This window comes from Scyliorhinus torazame, chromosome 18 (assembly GCF_047496885.1).
Source record: "Scyliorhinus torazame isolate Kashiwa2021f chromosome 18, sScyTor2.1, whole genome shotgun sequence".
Classification (NCBI taxonomy): Eukaryota; Metazoa; Chordata; class Chondrichthyes; order Carcharhiniformes; family Scyliorhinidae; genus Scyliorhinus; species Scyliorhinus torazame.
In genome coordinates, this window is record NC_092724.1 from 152,632,984 (window position 1) to 152,647,997 (window position 15,014).

The following is a 15,014-nucleotide window of genomic DNA, read 5'->3' on the forward strand; positions in this document are numbered from 1 at the left end:
ATCTATTGCCTTACACCCGTGCAAACTATTAGTAAATAGAATAACCTTCCCATGAATTTTAAGTGGTGCAAAACTACAAGATTATTTCCTAGTGTGTTGAAGTTAGAAGCAATCTCTGATGCCAGGTATGGGGTAAACTTAGTTCTTTCTGTGATTTGGCTTTTCACGCATCATTGAGTTGGTAAAGAATAGCACATTTTGTATTAAATGTAAAATTAAAACTCAATCACGCAGCATATCTGCCACCATCCAACCCAGCACAAGGTAGAAAAGGCCATCCGACAGCTTAAAAAAAACAAGGCATCTGGAACAGATGGAATCCCCACTGAAGCACAAAAGCATGGCTGAGAAGCATTATTGGCACAAATACATGACCTAATTTCCCTTATTTGGAAGGAGGAGCCTATGCCAGGAGATAACAGGAATGCCGTAATTGTGACCAACTTCAAAAAAACAAGTCTTGACTGCTGTTCCTACAGAGGAATTTACCTGCTGTCAGTCACAGGGAAGGTCATTGCAAGAGTTCTCCTTCATCGTTTTCCCCCTGTGACTGAGGAGATTCTCCGAGTCCCAATGCAAATTCCACCCACTAAGGGGCACGAGACATGATCTTCCCTGTGTGGTAACTGCAAGAGAAATGCACGGAACTGCACAAACCCTTGTACATGGCCTTCAACACTAAACTGCAAGGGATTATGGAGCATTCCCCTCTGTTCGGCTGCCCCCAAAAGTTGGTCACCATCCTCTCCCTGTGCCAAGTTGTGATCCTGACCAATGGAACCACCAGAGACCCAATTCATGTTCAGACTGGGGCTAAGCAGGGCTGTGTCATCGCACTGATGTTCTTCTCAATCTTCCTTGTGTTATGGGCCAGGATTTAGAGAACCCCAAAGTGTACCATGGAGTTCACCTGACCTACAACTTTTACTAGATTGTGGTATGGGGAGCACACTGCCTACTCTACAGGTGTGGTAGAGCAGAAATGGAAAAGTATTTTTTAAAGAAAGAAACAATGTTTATTCTATGAACTCAAGTTCACCTTTTTAAAACATACAGTGAACATCTTAGCAACTATTAATTCCAAATACAACCCCCAAGACTACAACAATAAGTACACCTTTAAGCTTTCCTTTTTAACACCCATACGACTTAAAACACCTTTTACCAGAAGCACATCAGGTTAAAGTCACTACTGTTATTAGTTTTAAATCACCAGGATCAATTTGCAGTCTTTAGATTACAGAGAGAGATTCATATACCTGGCTGTGACTGCAGCTATCCAGCTCTGAAAACGAAACTAAAACACACCCTGCAGCCTGCTCAAAAATGAAAGTAAAAAGCTGACCGACAGCCCAGCTCCACCCACTCTCTGACATCACTGCAGTAGTAAACACCCATTTCTTAAAGGTACTCTCGCTACAGATATTTACATACACATCCATTTATAAACACCCATTTCTTAAAGGTACTCTCACATGACACTTGCTTTGATGCACCGTCTCACCATTAACAAGCTCCCTGCTGCAGTGAAATGGTCATTGGATAGACATATGGACGATAAGGAAATAGTGTAGATGGGCTTTAGAGTGGTTTCACAGGTCGGCGCAACAACGAGGGCCGAAGGGCCTGTACTGCGCTGTAATGTTCTATGAACTGCAGACTAAACTTTGGAATCTATTTAACCTCCGTTGCCTCCAGGCCAGATCCTGGTCATCCCATCCTCTGCCGTTGAGCTACAGTATGTAGACTATGCTTGTTTCTGCACACACGTAGCAGCCAAGCTCCAAACTATCGTCAACACCTTCACGGGCATCCGAGAGCACAGGCCCTGCACTAATCAGCTGTAAGACAAAGTCCCTGTGTGGTATTATAGGTATTACGGTACCTGATAGGCTAAAGCACCATTGGTGGAAACTGTATGCTTGCTATTGGTTAGAGTGTATGATAGTTCCGCCCTGATAGGCGCGGTATAAGAACCCGTGCTGCCCCAGCAGCCCTCATTCTGTACCTGAGCTGCTGGGGGAAACATCTAGCTTATTAAAGCCTTCAGTTGGACTACAACCTCGCTTTAGTGGTCATTGATCGTGCATCACCCTGTACAAACCTGCCTCTGCCACAGCACTGCGCCTTGATTATCAAAATACATGACGATGCCATGGACAACATTCTATACCTTGGGAACCTACTGTCAACAAGAACAGACAACAACGCGGTCTTGTCTGCCAGCGCAGCTTTAAGTTGCCTGAGGAAAAGTGTGTTTGAAGACCCAGCTCTTGGTCAAAGAGCAGTAGTGATGTCCACCCTCCCAAATGGCTGAGATGTGGACTATGCACAGCAGGCACCTTAGAACCCTGAAGTGCCACCAGCGCTGCCTCACAAGCTCCTGAAAATCCATTTGCAGGATAGGTGCACCAATGTGTCGATGTTCCCACTCTGGCCAGCATCAATGTTGTTGCCAACAATCGATCGCTATTGCCAACTGAAAGACACGGGGGGTGGGGGCAATAAAAAATTCACCCAGGTAAATCAAGAAAATATGGCACTTCAAGCATGACAAAGTAAGATACTTAAAATATATATATATTATTGCAGAATTCGCATTCCTTCCTAACTTGGGGGTTGTAGCCATCTGGGATGGCCACTTCCCGATTACAAAATGGACACTTTGCAAAGATTGCAGGGAAAATGGACAATGCTGAGAAAACAAGGAGGTTCAGAGCTTGTCTGTATATTGGAGCCGCAGCTCCCAGACAGGACCAAAACTGTAGGCCCATTAGCATACTAATGGCCCATCTCCAGGAACAAAAGAGTAGCATTTGAGTAACCGATACTAAGGCAGACACCCCGGCGCCAGAGGAGACCGAAACAAAAGCAGGCTAACGGCCACCTAGGACACGCCCAGCCATCAGGGCACCCACCCCTTTATTGGATGAAATCAATAGGAATGATTGAGAAACGGCCCAATTGATTGGGGCCAAGTTCAAGGCCCGCCCAAAAGAGTGCAAAGCCCCTTTGCGTATAAGAAGGAGCCCCCAAGAGAGAATCGTTCTCTTGGACTTGGCTCTCACAGCGGAGAGACCCGTCCACCAGCTGCACCAGACGCAATTAAGTCCAAGGTCAACGCACGCTACCAGACAAACGACCTTAGCTGTTCCCCTGTACCAGTTCGACCCCAGCAGCCTCAGAACCGAACAACGGCCATTGTTCCTTTGACTGAGTGGCGCCCAAAGCTAAGTATAGGCTTTAGCAGTAGTGATAGTCTGGTCTGTAGTATTTGTGCATGAGTAGATTTAACTGTGTGTGTAAATAAATAAGCATTGACTTTGAACTAACTAACTGGTGTATCGAGTCTTTGATCAGTATTCGGTTTTGAACCTTGTGGTGGTATCGAAAGATACCTGGCGACTCTAGAGCAAACGTAATTAGAATTAAGGAAGGCGACCATATTGACCGCCATATTCAGAGCCAACCAAAGAGCGCAACAGGATAAATATGAACAATATGGCTGTGACTATGGATTGTCACAATGAGAATTGTTAAAATGTGAATCTCTGAGAGACTTCCGGGTGCGGCGATGACCAGCTAAGTCGCACGTTTCGGCAGCTCCTGGTGGAACGGACTTTTGGGCTCTTAAAAGGAGCCCCAGCGGCAATTTTAACGGCTAAAAACACTGTGCGGTAAACCAGAAGGGAATCTCCCCCGGACACGTATGGAAAAGGGAGAGGAAAGCGGCCGGATTGCAGAGGATCCTCTAGAGCAGCGGCAAGGAAGGCAAGCTCAAAGCAAGATGGGGTCGGAAGGTGGCTGTTTGGTATGGGGCCCGGACCAACAAGAGTTCCTGCGGCGCTGTGTGGAAGAACTGAAAAAGGAGATGAAGGAGCTGCTGGCCCCGATATTACAGGCGATTGAAGGGCTAAAGGAGGAGCAAAAGACCCAGGAGCAGGAGCTTCGGGTCGTGAAGGCAAAGGCTGCTGAAAATGAAGACGAAATACAGGGCCTGGTGGTGAAGACAGAGATGCACGAGGCACAGCACAAAAGGTGTGTGGAAAGGCTGGAGGTGCTGGAGAATAATTCGAGGAGGAAGAATTTAAGGGTTCTGGGTCTTCCCGAAGGCGCAGAGGGGGCGGACGTCGGGGCATATGTGAGCACGATGCTTCACTCGCTAATGGGATCGGAGGCCCCGGCGGGCCCTTTGGAGGTGGAGGGAGCTTATCAAGTTATGGCGCGAAGACCGAGGGCTGGAGAAATACCTCGAGCTATAGTGGTGAGGTTTCTCCGCTATAATGACAGAGAGATGGTCCTCAGATGGGCGAAGAAAACTCGGAGCTGTAGGTGGGAGAACACGGTGATCCGCGTATACCAGGATTGGAGTGCGGAGGTGGCGAGAAGGAGGGCAAGTTTTAATATGGCTAAGGCGGTGCTTCACAAAAAGAAGGTCAAATTCGGAATGTTGCAGCCGGCAAGACTGTGGGTCACACACCAAGGGAAGCACCACTACTTTGAGACGGCAGAAGAGGCGTGGACATTTATTGTGGACGAGAAGCTGGAATAGGCGGGCGAGAAAAAGAACGTTTGGGACAAAGTGGTGGGGTGATTACGTGGGGTGAGGGGGGGGGGGGGAGGGGGAGGGGATGATTTTTCAAGTTGTTAATCTTGCGACCCTGTAACTTTTCTCTCTTCCCCATGTTGTGGGGGAGGGGGGGGAGGATGGGGAACTGTGGGCGCCGGTTATTAGGGGCGGGGCCAAGTGGGAAACGCGGGCTTTGTTCCCGCGCTATGGTAATTATGGCGGGAACAGGGACGCAGGAAGGAGGGGGCCTCGTACAATGGGGGCCGAGGACAAGGGGGGAAGCCGAGGTCAGCCAGAGTTTGCTGACTTCTGGGAGCAACATGGGGGGTTCAACTACGCTAGAAAGGGATCTAGCGGAGGGGGGGGGGGGGTTAACTGGGTTGCTGCTGCCAAGGAGAAGGGGGAGCTGGTATGGGGTGGGGTGGTCGATATACCGTCGGGGGGATATACGGGTACGTGGGAACCGGGTGAGGAGCTGGGTTAAAAAAGGGGATGGCTAGTCGACAAGGGGGCGGGGGGGCAAAGAGCCCCCCAACCCGGCTGATCACGTGGAACGTGAGAGGGCTGAACAGGCCGATTAAAAGGGCACGGGTACTCGCACACCTAAAGAAATTAAAGGCAGATGTGGTTATGTTGCAGGAGACGCATCTGAAACTGACAGACCAGGTCAGACTACATAAAGGATGGGTGGGGCAGGTGTTTCATTCGGGTTTAGATGCGAAGAACAGGGGGGTGGCTATTTTAGTGGGGAAACGGGTACTGTTTGAGGCAAAGACCATAGTGGCGGATAGTGGGGGCAGATACGTGATGGTGAGTGGCAGATTGCAAGGGGAGGTGGTGGTTCTGGTGAACGTATATGCCCCGAACTGGGATGATGCAAATTTTATGAGGTGTATGTTGGGACATATCCCGGACCTGGAGGCGGGAAAGTTGGTAATGGGGGGGAGACTTTAATACGGTGCTGGACCCAGGGCTGGACAGATCGAGGTCCAGGACCGGGAGGAGGCCGGCAGCGGCTAGGGTGCTCAAGGACTTCATGGAGCAGATGGGAGGAGTAGACCCCTGGAGATTTAGTAGGCCTAGGAGTAAGGAGTTCTCGTTTTTCTCCTATGTCCACAAAGTTTATTCACGGATAGACTTTTTTGTTTTGGGAAGGGCACTGATTCCGAAGGTGACAGGGACGGAATACACGGCCATAGCTATCTCGGACCACGCTCCACATTGGGTGGACCTGGAGGTAGGAGAGGAAAAAGAACAGCACCCACTCTGGAGAATGGATATGGGATTATTGGCGGATGAGGGGGTATGTTTGAGGGTGAGGGGGTGTATTGAAAGGTACATGGAACTCAATGACAATGGAGAGGTTCAGGTGGGAGTGGTCTGGGAGGCGTTGAAGGCAGTGGTTAGAGGGGAGCTGATATCCATCAGGGCACATAAAGGAAAGCAGGAGGGTAAGGAAAGGGAGCGGTTGCTGAAAGAACTTTTGAGGGTGGACAGGCAATATGCGGAGGCACCGGAGGAGGGACTGTACAGGGAAAGACAAAGGCTACACATAGAATTTGACCTGTTGACCACGGGTAATGCAGAGGTACAATGGAGGAGGGCACAGGGTGTACAGTATGAATATGGAGAGAAGGCGAGTCGGTTACTGGCCCACCAACTGAGGAAGAGGGGAGCAGCGAGGGAGATAGTTGGGGTGAGAGATGAGGAGGGAGAGATGGAACGGGGAGCGGAGAGAGTGAACGGGGTGTTCAAGGCATTCTATGAAAGGTTATATAAGGCTCAGCCCCCGGAAGGGAAGGAGAGAATGATGTGTTGCTTGGATCAGCTGGAATTCCCTAAGGTGGAGGAGCAGGAGAGGGCGGGACTGGGAGCACAGATTGAGATGGCGGAGGTAGTGAAAGGGATTGGGAGCATGCAGGCGGGGAAGGCCCCGGGACCAGACGGATTCCCGGTGGAATTTTATAGGAAGTATATGGACTTGCTGGCCCCGCTTTTGACGAGAACCTTTAATGAGGCTAGGGAAAGGGGGCAGCTGCCCCCGACTGTGTCGGAGGCAACGATATCGCTCCTTTTAAAGAAGGAAAAAGACCCGCTGCAATGCGTGTCCTACAGGCCCATTTCCCTTTTAAATGTAGATGCTAAGTTTCTGGCCACGGTGATGGCGACGAGGGTAGAGGACTGTGTCCCAGGGGTGGTCCATGAGGACCAAACCGGGTTCGTGAAGGGGAGACAGCTGAACACGAACATACGGAGGTTGCGAGGGGTAATGATGATGCCCCCGCCAGAGGGGGAGGCGGAGATAGTGGTGGCAATGGATGCCGAGAAAGCATTCGACAGAGTGGAGTGGGATTATCTGTGGGAGGTGCTGAGGAGATTTGGTTTTGGAGAAGGGTATATCGGATGGGTACAGCTGCTGTATAGGGCCCCGGTGGCGAGAGTGGTCACGAATAGACAGAGGTCTGATTCCTTCCGTCTTCATAGAGGGACGAGGCAGGGGTGTCCCCTGTCTCCGTTACTGTTTGCATTGGCAATTGAGCCCCTGGCCATAGCACTGAGGGGTTCCAGGAAGTGGAGGGGAGTGCTTAGGGGAGGAGAAGAACACCGGGTATCTTTGTATGCAGATGATTTATTGCTGTATGTTGCGGACCCAGTGGAGGGGATGCCTGAGATAATGCAGATACTTAGGGAGTTTGGGGATTTTTCGGGGTACAAATTGAACATGGGGAAAAGTGAGTTGTTTGTGGTGCATCTGGGGGAGCAGAGCAGGGGAATAGATGATTTACCGCTGAGGAAGGTAACAAGAGATTTCCGGTACTTAGGGATTCAGATAGCCAGGAATTGGGGAACCTTACACCGGCTTAATTTAACACGATTGGTGGAACAGATGGAGGAGGATTTCAAGAGATGGGACATGGTGTCCCTGTCACTGGCAGGTAGGGTTCAGGCGGTTAAAATGGTAGTCCTCCCGAGATTCCTCTTTGTGTTTCAGTGCCTCCCGGTGATGGTCACGAAGGCTTTTTTCAAGAGAATTGAGAAAGGTGTTATGAGTTTTGTGTGGGCCGGGAAGACCCCAAGAGTGAGGAGGGGGTTCTTGCAGCGTAGTAGGGATGGGGGGGGGGGCTGGCACTACCGAGCCTAAGTGATTATTACTGGGCCGCCAATATCTCAATGGTGTGTAAGTGGATGGGAGAAGGGGAGGGAGCGGCGTGGAAGAGATTGGAGATGGCATCCTGCAAGGGGACCAGCCTACAAGCAATGGTGACGGCGCCATTGCCATTCTCCCCCGAAGAAATACACCACAAGCCCAGTGGTGGTGGCAACATTAAACATTTGGGGGCAGTGGAGACGGCATAGGGGAAGGACGGGACCCTTGGTGCGGTCCCTGATAAGAAATAACCATAGGTTTGTCCCGGGGAGAATGGATGGGGGAATTGGAGCATGGCAAAGAGCTGGGGTAGTGCAACTGAGAGATCTGTTCGTAGATGGGCCGTTTGCGAGCCTGGGAGCGCTAAGGAAAAATATGGGTTACCCCAAGGGAATGCATTTTGGTATATGCAACTGAGGGCTTTTGCGAGGCAACAGGTGAGGGAATTCCCGCAGCTCCCGACGCAGGAGGTTCAGGATAGAGTGATCTCAGAGACTTGGGTGGGGAATGGTAGGGTGTCGGATATATACAGGGAAATGAGGGACGAGGGGGAGATCATGGTAGATGAGCTGAAAGGGAAATGGGAAGAAGAGCTGGGGGAAGAGATTGAGGAGGGGCTGTGGGCTGATGCCCTACGTAGGGTAAACTCGTCGTCCTCGTGTGCCAGGCTAAGCCTGATACAATTCAAGGTTCTACACAGGGTGCATATGACTGGAGCACGGCTCAGTAAATTTTTTGGGGTAGAGGATAGGTGTGGGAGATGCTCGAGAAGCCCAGCGAATCACACCCACATGTTCTGGTCATGTCCGGCACTACAGGGGTTCTGGGTGGGGGTGGCGAAGGTGCTTTCGAAGGTGGTGGGGGTCCGGGTCGAGCCAAGCTGGGGGTTGGCTATATTCGGGGTTGCAGAAGAGCCGGGAGTGCAGGAGGCGAAAGAGGCTGATGTTTTGGCCTTTGCGTCCCTAGTAGCCCGGCGAAGGATATTGCTTATGTGGAAGGAAGCCAAACCCCCGGGCGTGGAGACCTGGATAAATGACATGGTAGGGTTTATAAAACTAGAACGGATAAAGTTCGCATTAAGGGGTTCAGCTCAAGGGTTCACCAGGCGGTGGCAACCGTTCGTCAACTACCTCACAGAACGATAGAGGGAATGGGAAGGCAACAGCAGCAACCCAGGGGGGAGGGGTTGGGGGGTGGGGGGGGGGGGAAGGACTCGGGCGGGTTCTCAGGGATGTCTCTGTATATGTATAGATATTTGTACTAGGTAATGTATATTGGACTGTTGGATTGTATTTTTGGAGAGTAATTATTTTTGATAAGGCAGTTGCCATTTAGTTTTTTGTTTATATATTATTTATTTATTTGTTAAAAACTGGCCACTGTTATTTATATTGCTTTATTGTTGTTAAAAAGGAAAAACTTTGTACTGTTTTGTTTGGCCAAAAAATTTGAATAAAATATATATTTTTTTAAAAATGTGAATCTCTGAGGGCAATGTTGGAAGCAGCTGATTTAATAAAAGTCACCTGAGGAAGGAGCAGCGCTCCGAAAGCTAGTGACATCGAAACAAACCTGTTGGACTTTAACCTGGTGTTGTAAGACTTCTTACTGTTAATAAAAGTAAAGCACGGATGTGTGTTTGGTACTGCCCTTTCCACTGAATTCACATGACCAACTCCATAGATACCAGTAACTTGCATTCCAAAAAAGTTCAGTAAAATGAAAATGATTAATCCCATCAGGGACACAGCTTCTTCTGACGTCAATTACAGATTTGTCCCAAAGAAATGTGCTGCGTTTGTTGGTCTCTGAATGAAACTGAACACAGGTTTTAAAAAAAAATGTACAAACCAATTTGAAAGCGCAGAAATATTGGATGAGTAAGAAGAAAATAGACTTTTGGTAAGGACATTAACATGTATATTATTTCTATCAAATGGCTAATAGGAAATGATACAGGCATTTGTAAAATAGTTATAAGATTACATGGGGTACCATAAAATAGTAGCTGGCCGATGAGATTCGTGTTCAGCTACCTGCGATGTGAGCTTGTGGTGACCCTTGGCACAATAGAAAAGCAATAAATGGCTGTGCCAGCTGTGAAATATTATTCAAGGAAGGGTACAGAAAGTGAGTCATTGGCAAAAGCTGCAAAGGATATTCACTGTGAATCATCTCACGTTTGAACTAACTTTCAAAATCAACACTGCAGCTGTAAAATGTCAATTTCAGGAGGAATGGAACCTGATTTCAGGATTTAAGCTGCAAGCTCTTTGCAACTAAATACAGATTGGTGCACCTAATGGGAAGTTTGAACCGAAAAGCAAAGCTATGAAAGTGCAAAGTTATGGAATAGAAGATCACCCACAAACTTTCACAGTTAATCTTGCTGCTCTCGCCTCCCCACCCTTCTGTTTTACGATTGCTAGGACAGAGTGACAGTGCATCTTGTCAATGGTATGTTAATAATATTTACTTGGAATTTTGCATCAGGGTTCAGGAATGAGATGCCAGGTCTTTTTCTTCGAGATCAGTGAGATAGAGGATGTTCTGGCAAGACGACTGGAGAGTGGTTTGCCAGAAGTGATCGCGGAAGATCAGGCCAGGTTTGTCAACGGCAGATAGCTGATGCTGAACGTGGTCATGTCCCCACCCGAGAGACACGAGGAGGTCATCATCTCGCTTGTCGCAGAGAAGGCCTTTGACTGGGTGGCATGGACGTACCTCCGTGAGCTACTGGAACGGTTTGGACTTGGGCCAGTGTTCAAACTACTGGGTGAAACTAATGCACAGCTCTCCCAGGGCGAGCGTGCGGATGAATGCCACCGGCTCAAATTACCTCCGGCTGCAGAGAGGCACGAGGCAGGGATGCCTGGTGTTCCGGCTGCTGTTTGCTCTGGCAATTGAGCCACTGGCCATCGCGCTCAGCTCAGCGGACGTGTGGAGAGGCATTCGGAGCGGAGACGGAGAGCACAGAGCCTCTCTCTATGCAGTTGATCTGCTTCTCTACGTCTAGCACCCGTGGCCAGCATGGGAAAGGTAAATGAACTCCTGAGGGCGTTCGGAGCCTTCTCCGGATACAACTCAACCTGAGCAAGAGCAAAGTTTTACTGGTGAACCCCCAGGAGGGGCAGCACAGTAGCCTTGTGGATAGCACAATTGCTTCACAGCTCCAGGGTCCCAGGTTCGATTCCAGCTTGGGTCACTGTCTGTGCGGAGTCTGCACAGCCTCCCCGTGTGTGCGTGGGTTTCCTCCGGGTGCTCCGGTTTCCTCCCACAGTCCAAAGATGTGCAGGTTAGGTGGATTGGCCATGATAAATTGCCCTTAGTGTCCAAAATTGCCCTTAGTGTTGGGTGGGGTTACTGGGTTATGGGGATAGGGTGGCGGTGTTGACCTTGGGTAGGGTGCTCTTTCCAAGAGCCGGTGCAGACTCGATGGGCCGAATGGCCTCCTTCTGCACTGTAAATTCTATGAGAAGCAGAGCTGGGAGCGCTGCCGTTCAAACTGACGCAAACCAAGTTCAGACACCTGGGGATTCAGGTAGCCCACAACTGGACCTGGCTCCACAAGTGGAACCTATCTAACCTGGTGGAGGAGGTGAAGGGTGATCTGCAGAGGTGGGACTCTCTCCCACTCTCCCGGACCAGGAGAGCGCAGATGGTAAAAATGAATATCCTCCCAAGGTTCTTCATCGTGTTTAAATCAGTCCCGATCGTGTGAGTAGGAAAGACCCCCAGGATCCGAAGAACCATCCTGCAGAGAGAGTGGCGCTCAGGTGGGGGGGGGGGGGGGGCTTGGGAGGGAAGGTGTGCAGACATATATGGATGACAGCTGGAGGACGTGAGAGTCCCCCTGGACGAAACAAGAGAGTGGTGGGAGGAAGAACTAGGGGGAGGACTCTGGAGTGAGATCTTGGACAGGATAAACTCCACCTCCACATGCACAAGGCTGAGCCTGATGCAACTGAAGGTGGTGCATAGGCACACCTGACCAGACACCCATAAGCGGGTTCCTCCTGGGAGTGGAAGACAGCTGTGAGTGATGTCAGGGGGGAGTCAAGTCAACCACTCCCACATGTTCTGGTGCTGTGCAAGGCTGATCGGATTTTGGGCCCCGTCCTTCGAGGCCGTGTCCAAGGTCGTGGGGTTAAGGTGGAGTCATGCCCATTGGTGGCGGTCTTCTGGGTGTCGGAACAGCCAGAACTCATCGAGGGGAGAGGGCCAACGTCCTGGCCTTCGCCTCCCGGATAGCCTGGTGACAACTCCTAATCGGGTGGAGAGGGCAGTGTCGCCTTAGGCCTCGGACCGGTCGGCTGACCTGGCGGAATTCTTGAGGCTAGAAAAGAGCAAATATGCCATCAGGGGGTCGGAGAGAACTCCAGGTAGAAGCAGTTCACCGTCATCTTCAAAGACCTGTTCATGACCATCAGCTGGGGGAGGGGGGGGGGGGAGAGAGAGAGACTGGAGGGGAGGGGATGGGGGAAGCATTCACACTACTAAAAAACAACTATTTGCAGATGAGAAAGAGTGCAATTTGAGAGTGGAGCAGAGGGCATAGACTCAGAGTAAGGGGTTTCCCATTCAAGACAGTGATGAGGAGGAATTTCTTCTCTCAGAGGGTGGTGAACCTGTGGAATTCTTTACCGCAGGGAGCTGGAGAAGCTTGGGCTGTTAACTGTGATAAGATAGACATATTTTTAATCGAGAGTGAATCCAGGGTTATTGAGTTAAGGCTGGAAAGTGGAGTTGAGGATTATTTCAGATCAGCCGTGATCTCATTCAATAGCACAGCAGACTTGAAAAGCCGAATAGCCTACTTCTGCTCCTACATCTCATGGCCTTAAGGGCTACATGTAGCCCACTGACTGAACTTTGTTTAATGGGTACAGCTCTTGGACCACGTCAAAGGCATTTAAGTGCTTTCTGCAGAGAACAAGGGGAAGTGAGAGCACTTAACTGGCTTTGATGTGGTCCAAGAGCTGTCAATCGTAGCTAGGTGTTTATAAATATTGCGGTTAGTTTCACAGCAGGCTACTTGAAATCCAGTCAAGCATGAAGGGAAACAAGATTAAATAATACAGATTTCACATTGATATGAATGAAAGCATTGCAGATCAAAGGTCTGAGGGGGTTTAAACCCAGCTGATGTGGTTTTCTCTTTCCAGGAATTAACAGGCACTTCTTCCTCTGCCTGAGCCAGCAGGAGTATTATTTTTTTTTTAATAAATATTTTATTGAAAATTTTTGGTCAACCAACACAGTACATTGTGCATCCTTTACACAACATTATAACAATACAGATAATAATGACCTTTTTTATATAAACAAAAAACAACAAATAAATAAATATTAAATAACAAAAATGAAAACTAGCCCTAATTGGCAACTGCCTTGTCACAGGCTATACCCCCCCCACCCCATCCCCCCCCCCCCCCCCCAAGTCCTGGGCTGCTGCTGCTGCCTTCTTTTTTCCCCCATCTATCTTTCCGCAAGATATTCGACGAACGGTTGCCACCGCCTGGTGAACCCTTGAGCCGACCCCCTTAGGACGAACTTAATCCGCTCTAGCTTTATGAACCCCGCCATATCATTTATCCAGGTCTCCACCCCCGGGGGCTTGGCTTCTTTCCACATTAGCAATATCCTGCGCCGGGCTACTAGGGACGCAAAGGCCAAGACATCGGCCTCTCTCGCCTCCTGCACTCCCGGCTCTTGTGCAACCCCAAATATAGCCAACCCCCAGCTTGGTTCGACCCGGACTCCTACTACTTTTGAAAGCGCCTTTGTCACCCCCACCCAAAACCCCTGTAGTGCCGGGCATGACCAAAACATATGGGTATGATTCGCTGGGCTTCTCGAGCACCTCGCACACCTATCCTCCACCCCAAAAAATTTACTGAGCCGTGTTCCAGTCATATGTGCCCTGTGTAATACCTTAAACTGAATCAGGCTTAGCCTGGCGCACGAGGACGACGAGTTTACCCTGTTTAGGGCATCTGCCCACAGCCCCTCCTCGATCTCCTCCCCTAGCTCTTCTTCCCATTTCCCTTTTAGTTCGTCCACCATAGTCTCCCCTTCGTCCCTCATTTCCCTATATATATCCGACACCTTACCATCCCCCACCCATTTCTTTGAGATGACTCTGTCCTGCACCTCTTGTGTCGGGAGCTGCGGGAATTCCCTCACCTGTTGCCTCGCAAAAGCCCTCAATTGCATGTACCTGAATGCATTCCCTTGGGGCAACCCATATTTCTCGGTCAGCGCTCCCAGACTTGCGAACTTCCCGTCCACAAATAGATCTTTCAGTTGCGTTATTCCTGCTCTTTGCCACATTCCATATCCCCCATCCATTCCCCCCGGGGCAAACCTATGGTTGTTTCTTATCGGGGACCCCCCCAATGCTCCGGTCTTTCCCCTATGTCGTCCCACTGTCCCCAAATCTTCAGTGTAGCTACCACCACCGGGCTCGTGGTGTAGTTCCTCGGTGAGAACGGCAATGGGGCTGTCACCATAGCCTGCAGGCTGGTCCCCCTACAGGACGCCCTCTCTAATCTCTTCCACGCCGCTCCCTCCTCCTCTCCCATCCACTTACTCACCATTGAAATATTAGCGGCCCAATAATACTCACTTAGGCTCGGTAATGCCAGCCCCCCCTATCCCTACTACGCTGTAAGAATCCCTTCCTCACTCTCGGAGTCTTCCCGGCCCAAACAAAACCCATGATGCTCTTTTCTATCCTTTTAAAAAAAGCCTTCGTGATCACCACCGGGAGGCACTGAAACACAAAGAGGAATCTCGGGAGGACCACCATCTTAACCGCCTGCACCCTCCCTGCCATTGACAGTGCTACCATATCCCATCTCTTGAAATCTTCCTCCATCTGTTCCACCAACCGCGTTAAATTTAGCCTGTGCAATGTGCCCCAATTCTTAGCTATCTGGATCCCCAGGTAACGAAAGTCTCTTGTTACCTTCCTCAACGGTAGGTCTTCTATTTCTCTACTCTGCTCCCCTGGATGCACCACAAACAGTTCACTCTTCCCCATGTTCAATTTATACCCTGAAAAATCCCCAAACTCCCCAAGTATCCGCATTATTTCTGGCATCCCCTCCGCCGGATCCGCCACATATAGTAGCAGATCATCCGCATATAAAGATACCCGGTGTTCTTCTCCTCCCCTAAGTATTCCCCTCCATCTCTTGGAACCTCTCAGCGCTATCGCCAGGGGCTCAATCGCCAGTGCAAACAGTAATGGGGACAGAGGACATCCCTGCCTTGTCCCTCTATGGAGCCGAA